We start from the raw sequence: 8897 nt of genomic DNA on the forward strand, positions 1-8897 counted from the left end.
TACTCTTTTCCTACATACTCTATATCTCGTATTTTATATTTGTCTATTTTTTTTAATTTTTCTCCCGCTTTTAAAAAAAATAGCAGAGAATAAGGGATCATTTTTTTTTGGATATTGAAGATAATTAATTATATGCTTCTATCTTTCAAAATTTTCTATAATTTTATATTAATTTTTTTATATTATGTCAAATATTTTTTTGATCTTGGCAAAGTTAAATCGAGCTTTTTTTTTTTTTTTGATAAATTTTAAGTTAAAATACTATTATCTTTCTGTAAAATTTTTTGTGCATCGTGCACGGTACGCAAATATGTGCACGTATGCAGTGATTAGCTCACATATAGAGTTAGTGAAAAAAAAAAATTTTCGTATGCTGTCCGATCCCATGCATAAACCAATCATCATGTACGATGCACACGGTCCATACCATGTGCGGTGTATAAAACCTTTTTCTTGCGCTCCATATAGGCATCACTCCTTTTGGAGGATAAAAAAATCATATCAATGAATGATATTCTCATGTGAATTTATTATTATGATAATTACTCTTTGACCAACTTCACTGGTTCTTGCATTCTAATATTTATGTTATAATATATATATACAGAGAGAGAGGGAGAGAGAGAGAAAATTTGACCTTCCTCTAAAATCGATATTTTAGTAAGTTGTGTATACCTAACCATATTAAACATCATCATGCACAGGAAAAAAAGTTATATTCCATTCAATAATATCTCAGTCTATACATACAAGAGAAAATATCTGAAATAAAATTTATTATTTTAAAAAATCATATATATCTAACTATTCTAAAGGTCACCATCATGTTCCTTTCAGAAACATTTTCCTCTACACAAGTAGAGAAAAAACAAAATTCAAAATAAATTAGGTGATTTTGTGAAGCAATGTATATCTAAATATGTTAGGAATTATCACACGTAGGAGAAATATATATTTTAGGTGGCCCTTTTTAATTATTTAAGAAAAAGTTGTTGTAACAAAGAATCAAATTTAGATTATTTTGTTAAAAAAATATTAATTGTTTAGAGTCCAACCATAAATAAAAAAATTCAAGAGAATTTTTCCTCCTGCATACAAAGATAAAAAAGACTTGAAATAAACTTTATGATTTTATGAAACCACATATATTTAAATATGTTACAAATCACCGTACATGAGAAAAAATTATTTTAGAAAACCACATTTTTTTTAGGAACATTTCTGTCCATGCACTTAGACTCGAGGACTCTTCTTAATTATTTTAGAAAAAAATTGAATTAAAAGTTATTTTAAAAAGTCGTTAAATAATTCTATGCACAAAGAAAGAAAAAATTCCAAAAAAAAAATCAAAATAAGTTTGAATTTGAGGGGACTCTTCTTCTTCTTGATTACTTTACAAAAAAATATTGTAAGAAAAATTAAATTTAAATAATTTTAAGAAAAAATTATTAGTTGTTTAGAATCTATGCACAAAAAAATAAATTTTGAAAAATTTTCTCCACTAAAAAGGTTAAAAAATTGAAGTATGCTTTTATGATTTTAGGAAGTCGTCTGTATCCAAATATATCAGAAATTAGCAAAAAATATTTTAGAAAGCTTTGTTCCTTTTAGGGATATTTCCTCCCATGCATATAAAGGAAAAAAACTCAAAATAAATTTTGTAAGACTATTCCTAATTATTTTAGAAAAAAATTGAATTTATATTGTTTTAGGAAAAGATTATTGGATGTTTAGAGCCCATATATACACAAAAAAAAATGAATTAAAAAAAATCTCCATGCACACGAAGGGACTCTACTTAATTATTTAGAGAAAATTCTAATTTAAAGTTATTGTAGAAAGTGTTTAAATAATTCCATGTACATGAAAGGATACATTTTCAAAAAAAAAAAATTTCAAAACAAGTTCAAATTTAAGTGGAATTCTTCTTAATTATTTTAAAAAAATATTGACAGTTTAAAGTCAACGTACCAAAAAAATAAATTTAATAAATTTTTTTCTACTAGAGGAAAAAAATTCTTTCAAGAATATTTCCTTCATCCACAAATTACATATTCTTTTATTATATAACTTGATATTTATAATTTCATTATCCTCCTAGGTGTCATATGTACTCCATTAAATACTCCTAATAGAATAATAGATGCACTATAAAGCTATCAAATAACTTCTTACCATATAGGGATCTAAAGACTAAGATCTTTTTCCACAAATATTTTTTGTGTTACTCTATGGTTAACTAAAATGACTATAAATTTAGACCACTAAAAATTTTGTGCATCATAAGTCTATTGAAGTAGATTTTTTTTTTTAAATGAAGTAATTATTTCAATTACATTAATAATATTATATTCCAAAAAAGTGTATTTATGCATGCATGATCTTCTAGCTCTATCCCCACTTATATCAAAAATATTGCCATCTTACTATTATGATTGTTCAACCAAGTCCTTAGAATATATTTATATGTGTGTGTGTGTAAAAATTATTTTCTTGATGAGGATACATATATAATAATGCATACTTGAAATTATATGATGACAATATATGTTGGTTTCTCAACAAAAATTGAATATAGTTGTTGACTTTTGGAATGTATACCATATATGCTATTTAAGAAACCAATGATTTGAAGGATAGATATTAAAATAACCATGCTTAAATTTTGTTTTACAAATTGATTTTAAAACTATGAATAATATAATTAGATTCTAACTCTGGGTTCACAATCATATTAGACAATAGAGTATATTCCATGCTTGTCCTTTTTTTTAGGTAGAATGCTTGTTATTTTTAAAATTTCTTAGCATGATCTACATGCTATGAGTAAATGATGTTCAGTTCTCCGAGCAAAATCTTGAATTGACATGATGGACTATCAATAGTAATAAATCATCTGCAATATAACTTATAGGTTCTCTGTTGTTGAACTTAATAAATTCATGAGTCAGACTTAAGCCATGTCTCCGAATGATTCGGATCTAATTGATCAACTCAATAACTCATGAATGTTAAAACAAATAATAAATATAAAGTTAAGCTGCTAAAATTTATGCCAATAGATATATCACCTAGAAATCACAAAAAATGGTCTTTTTGAAAATTTTGTGTGCTTCACTATTGATTATGCATGGAAATATATGTAGCTATGCAGTATAGCAATCAAAACACTAGAAGATTCCGTGGAATCAAAATTTTAGAAATATAAAAATAAAAAAATAGTATGAATAATACATTCTTGATGCATTAAGTCCAAATTATTCAAAAATGAAGTTAATTAACTAAGGCAAATTTTTGTTCAACTTTGACAGATCATTTGAGTCATAATTGATCTACTTGAGTTGATGTTTCTTTACTTGCGAATTGGAGGTTAGCTTCATGGTTGCACCTTTTCTAAATATATCCATCCATCCAAGTCATATTAAAACTTGATTCTAAGCTTAAAAAATAACTTGACCAAGCCAAATCATGAATTAACTCACTGATCAGTTTTCCAACCTTGCTTGGTAAAATTTGTTAGGCTAAAGAAAAAGTCTAGGTGAGCTTTTCTTTCCACTTTAAACCAAGAAGCATGGAGTGACTGGGATGGATTGCACAGTCCACTAAAAATATTTTAATCAGTCAAGCAATTGCTTATAATTAAGAATTTCCTACAACTAAGGTTATGGAGGATCAACACTCCTTCTAAACTTAAACTAATGTTCTATTTGTGCATCTACTCTTCTCCTCTTCTCTATATATATATATACTAATCCCAATTCTCATAGGTTAATTTATTTGGAAGATTCAATACTCACATGCTCTCCACCCCAACAACATGGCTTGATGGATTTCCTCTTGCGAACTCTTACGTATCCTGCTAAGATGAACTCAACCCACCACCCTCTGGCTTTACGCATGAAGTGCACATGTACACATATCAAGACAAGAGCCAGTAGTACCCCATAAACCACCACTTTCTCACTGCCAAAAAATAAAAATAAAAAAAAGGATCGGCGCATGGTAGGTTCCTTTATTGCCACCTTTTCTCCTACTCTATCAACCAGTCTGTCTCAAAAAGCATCATGAACATAAACATACATACATATATACACACACATGCATGCATGCATGTATATATGTATGCATGTATGTATAGAAAGAGAGAGAGAGATTGGTGTTGAGCCTTGTAGTGAAGTAGAAGAGGCATGTTACCTTCCTCGGTGGCCGTAGTAAAAAGCTAGGGGGCACAACTGCACAAGCATTGCATCCCCTTAAATTTGGTAGCTGACAATTACCCCCACCCATGTCATGTATGAAAGAGAGCAAAGCACACTTCACGTCCGATCACGAGCTGTAGTAGTTAGAAAAAAATACATACTTTGTCGCCATAAAATAAGGTTGAGGCTTTTGACGTATGTGCATATGCCACTGTGTGAGCTCTAAAACAACCAAATAATTTCTGTACAATGATGGAGATTTTGAGAGGACACTATACGTGTCTCTCTGTCTCCCCTTCTTTATTCATGAACCCTCCCTTTGGGTGGCCGTTGGGGCCATGGCACTTAAAGAATCAGCGATACCAAGGCCTTTTGTTCCCATTGTGGCCGATGCTCTCCTCACCCAAGGCTTGAGGGGCGGATCCCACACCATAATTGTGTACTTTCCCGCCACGTTAAAGCCGGTGTACAGTGGGCAAGGCAGGGTGTGCTGCTGGCATGCAATGACCCTAGACGCTGTCCCACGCATAAAACAGTAGGATCCACTGTTCCCCTGTGCTCGTATCCTCCTCTTGCATCTAATGATCCTATCTTTTTACATGAGGTTATTTGCTTCATTTCAGGGTGATCGATCTGATATTTAGTATGTGCCATGTGTGTGGTGAGTTGTGATACTGTCTCCACTTATTTCTTTAGCTGATGAGGATCCAAATCTTAAAATATGATGTCTTTTTGCTAGTGTCGCTGTAGACTCTCGGTTTGAGTTGGAGCGGTTGGAGTAAACCACAATCTGATGAGAGCGACGGTTGTCGGATCTGCAATAAAAAAATTTTTGACGGAGAACGACTCTAATGAAGATCCTCCAACACTTAAGTCGGTAATTCGAAACAAAGGAAAAAAGATGCGTGAGAGTTTTTTTTATCTTACATACCTCTAAGGATCCTCCAATTACCTTTATTTATAGACGAAGATCGGAGCTATTCAGGCCATTAGATGTGCTCTTTCTCCAATTTTTCTGGATCTGGTATCGTCAATTCCCAATAGCCCAACTCGACAAATATGTAGGTGTCTTCGGTCAAACATCCTCCGGACCGGTGACCGAAGCAAAATTAGCCGAGATGGAGGTCGACGGATGGCACTCAGGTCGGTGGCCGACCCTCAGTTCTGAGCAAATGGAGGGCTGCGGCAGGATCATTGGGTTGAGGGATGCTCTTTAGGTCGGTCGTCTCTTCAAATTGAGGACCCGACTTTCTTGCACATCGATTCTTCGTGAGGGGAGAGCCCTATCAATTTACACATTTATAAATTAAAGCTGATTTAAGCATTATATTATGCATATTGGACTCATGGGGCACATACTAGGAAGCCCTGATCAGTAGTATAAGCTAAGTATCGCGGATGCGAACCTTATCTTTGGATTGGAAGAAGGTTGCCACCATTATCCATCGGGAATACAAAATTTTTATCGAGTCACTTGGCATTTAACTTGTCTCGAGCAGCATACAAAGTTACCTGGAAATTTGCAAATCTCAAGACAATCAACGCAGATCCAGTGGTGGGATGTGTAGCATACGTAATGATCATTAACTTGCGATTTTTTTTTTGTTTGGCTGGTATAATTATCTAGTTTTCCCCCTACAAATATCTGAAAGCCAAGGCTATGCTCTTTTCATAATTGATCATAGGTGGTTCCCACTTCATAATTTCAGCAAACAACAGATAAATCTAGAAAAGTAAAAGAGATGCAAAGACTATTCTCAAGCAACTGTTCCTTTACTTGCAAGACGCGATAATTATTTTGACCGTACAGTAGTCGAAGCAGTAATCATCAAAGCAATTTGACTTGCTACAATCCTTTGAAGGAAAGCTTCCAATATAGGTCTGTTCAATTTATATAAATCCAAAATATGAACAATTTTAATCTCTCCCTATATATCCCGATGCAAGACAACAACTCACTACATGACCGTTGACACCTGACCTGAACCCCCATGGGCAAATCTAGATAATAGATGCAGGCTTTGCATGCCCATCAACAATCCATATACAAGACTCTAAGGCACCTTGTTTGTCCAATGACCAAAGGTACAACAATATTATAAGCTCCAAAACACAGTTCTAAGCTCAAAACTCATCCTATTTAAATATTAATCAAACTGTTGAACTAGTGGCATAAATCTCAAAATAAGAAGATAGAGCTCTAGATGATCAGAGCCTAGTCCTAGCCTTTGAAACATAGGGTGTTGGCTTTAGGGATAATATATATTTCAGCATCCTTGTACCCCTGCGGTGAAGCTTGTGCATTATTGGTGGAATATAGAGGCCTAGCCCTTGGTAGTTGCCGAAGAATCGGAGCACTGATGCATTTTTTTATAGGTAATAAAAACTCTAAACCTGGGGGTCGTTGCTTGGCTCTGCGCCCCGATTCTAATCCACGGCACAGCGCTGTCTCTCGGTGGCCAGCCAAGCGCGCAAGGGCGAGCGCCCTTCGAGATTGACGCGTTGCAGCGTGGCTGGATGCCCGGTCCCTTGCCGGAGAAAAAGAGGCCAAAGTGTGATGCCTATGGCTTAAAAAAATAGAAGGGGGGGGGGGGGAGAGAAAGAGCTACGAAATCCAGGCATTGGAAGGAGGGACTAAAGTGAGGGGGAGGCTAAAAAAAAAAAAGAGAGAGGGAGGAGGTGAGCTCTTGGATAGATAAATCAAAAGGCAAAAAAAGAGTTTGCTTGGCACCTATCAATGGCATGTGGGCTAGCCTTTGTTTAATTGCTCCTTGTGCCTGCCACTTGTCTAATTCTAGTAGTTTTCGCGACGACACGTTTCGCAATACCAGTGGATTGTTCGTGTACGTAAAATCTTATCTTGACATGATGAATTTGGCCTATAAAATGTAAGGTTAGTTATGGACGCATATATATGTCGCCTTGCATGCACGAGGGCTAAGTATCAATGTTAGTCTTTGATATGCATAGCAAAGATATATGATTTTTAATATGTTGAAGGACAAATAAGGCATTGAACAGCTTTACGAACCTACGTATGAGTAGCTTTATAAATTAGATTGCATCCAAAATATTGTTGTGCAAACTTATATACGATATTTAGAATTCCTTACTTCTTATTTCCAATCATCATATTCTCTGAATTACTGAAAAAATTTCAGTTATTCTCTAGAAATAAGTTGATCCAAAATTATTTTCAATTATTCTCAAATTGTACATGAATCTTTTAATTTGTTCATAATTATTTATAACTAATTTAAAAAAAAATCTTATGTGTACATATTAATGATGTCATAATTGTTCCTAGCAATAAATTTTTTTTCTTTTCTATTATTTATTATCATATATCTCCATATTTATTTTTAACAAGATAAATTCGAATATATTTTTAAATGCCCGTATATACTTCAGTTTATTATTTTATCCAAATTCTTGAACTTTTGATAAATTTTCAGAGTCTTCCCAAATTTTGAATCATTACGTGTCACGAAGTCATTCCGAAACGCCGAATTTATGGCCGCACAGATTTCTAGAACTCAATGAAATTTCTGCCTACGGGTAGAAGCCAAGTTAAGGTGCAGCTCTTCCTCCCTAATCTAGAGTAACATGTCATGTCTCATCCTGTCATTGTACAATGCATTTTGGGTTTGACACAAATAGTAGTATATTTTGAACATTTGTGGTAAAACATTTCTCTGTGTAGTCTTTAATTCACTAGCACTGTCGTAGCAAACTAACCTGCATGCAAGTTACTCAAATCATGAAAGTTCTTTACAAAGTTGGTACGGTGAAAAGGCATATATGCCCCACTGCGGTGGAACGGATTTGATTTTTTACTAAACGATCTGGGTTCGAATATCGATAGATGTGGGGATTACGATTAAATATCAGACTTAAATGATTTATGAAGATTAAGAGCATCATACTCATTCAATCTCGAAGTCTCTCCTGTGATGGTCCAGAGGGAGTTGCTACGTCAATCATCCTTTCTCATTTATTTTTTTTATCAAATATATATATATATATATAATCAAAAATATTAAAATTATAATATTTTAGATAAATAACAGTGGAACATTACAACCATCACCTATTTATGAGGTAGAAAGCCATGAGCTGGGATAAAAGTTGCCCATAATGCAATAAAATTTGGATACTGACCATAATTTCTCTCTCTTAAGATATGAAGAGAGCTCTATACGTTTGATAAGTAGTATCAAAATTTAAGTTTTAATTTTTATATAAAAAAATGATTGATCTTCTTTTATATATCATCTCTGCACAATTCTCTAAGTACTCTAAATCTTTTCATTCATTTATCTATATAGATCTCAAAGTAATCATCATTGTATGATCTAAAGATAAATTCATAAAAAAAATTAAATTTTTTTTTCATGCAAGATATATAATTTTGTCCCATACTAACAACTCTGGATACTTAAGTCAACTCTACAGTGGCATCTTTTATTTTTTTCAACCTAATGTTAATTTAATATTATTTATATATATATTTGAAAGATTAAATTTTTATTTTAGGAGTATGTTATTATAGGACAAATCCAAACAACTATTATTTGTGTGATAGATAGAAAAGGACTAGAGATATGTAGTGACAAGATTTGTATATGAAAAAATCATAAGCAATTAAGCACTCATAAAGACCATTGACTTTACCCCAACAGGCCCCAACATCCTCTC

At 33.0% G+C, this 8897-nt stretch overlaps 1 long non-coding RNA gene across 1 annotated transcript; it reads right to left on the bottom strand.

Annotated features, from left to right (window-relative positions):
- Positions 1–4339: 4339 nt before the first annotated feature.
- LOC140855586 (uncharacterized) lies at positions 4340–6918 on the bottom strand. Its single transcript, XR_012138538.1, has 3 exons — positions 5606–6918; positions 5131–5482; positions 4340–5014 (listed from the first exon to the last, which is right to left on the bottom strand). It is a non-coding gene; the product is annotated as an uncharacterized lncRNA (long non-coding RNA).
- Positions 6919–8897: the final 1979 nt, after the last annotated feature.

The sequence above is a fragment of the Elaeis guineensis genome, chromosome 2 (assembly GCF_000442705.2).
Source record: "Elaeis guineensis isolate ETL-2024a chromosome 2, EG11, whole genome shotgun sequence".
In the NCBI taxonomy this organism is placed as follows: domain Eukaryota; kingdom Viridiplantae; phylum Streptophyta; class Magnoliopsida; order Arecales; family Arecaceae; genus Elaeis; species Elaeis guineensis.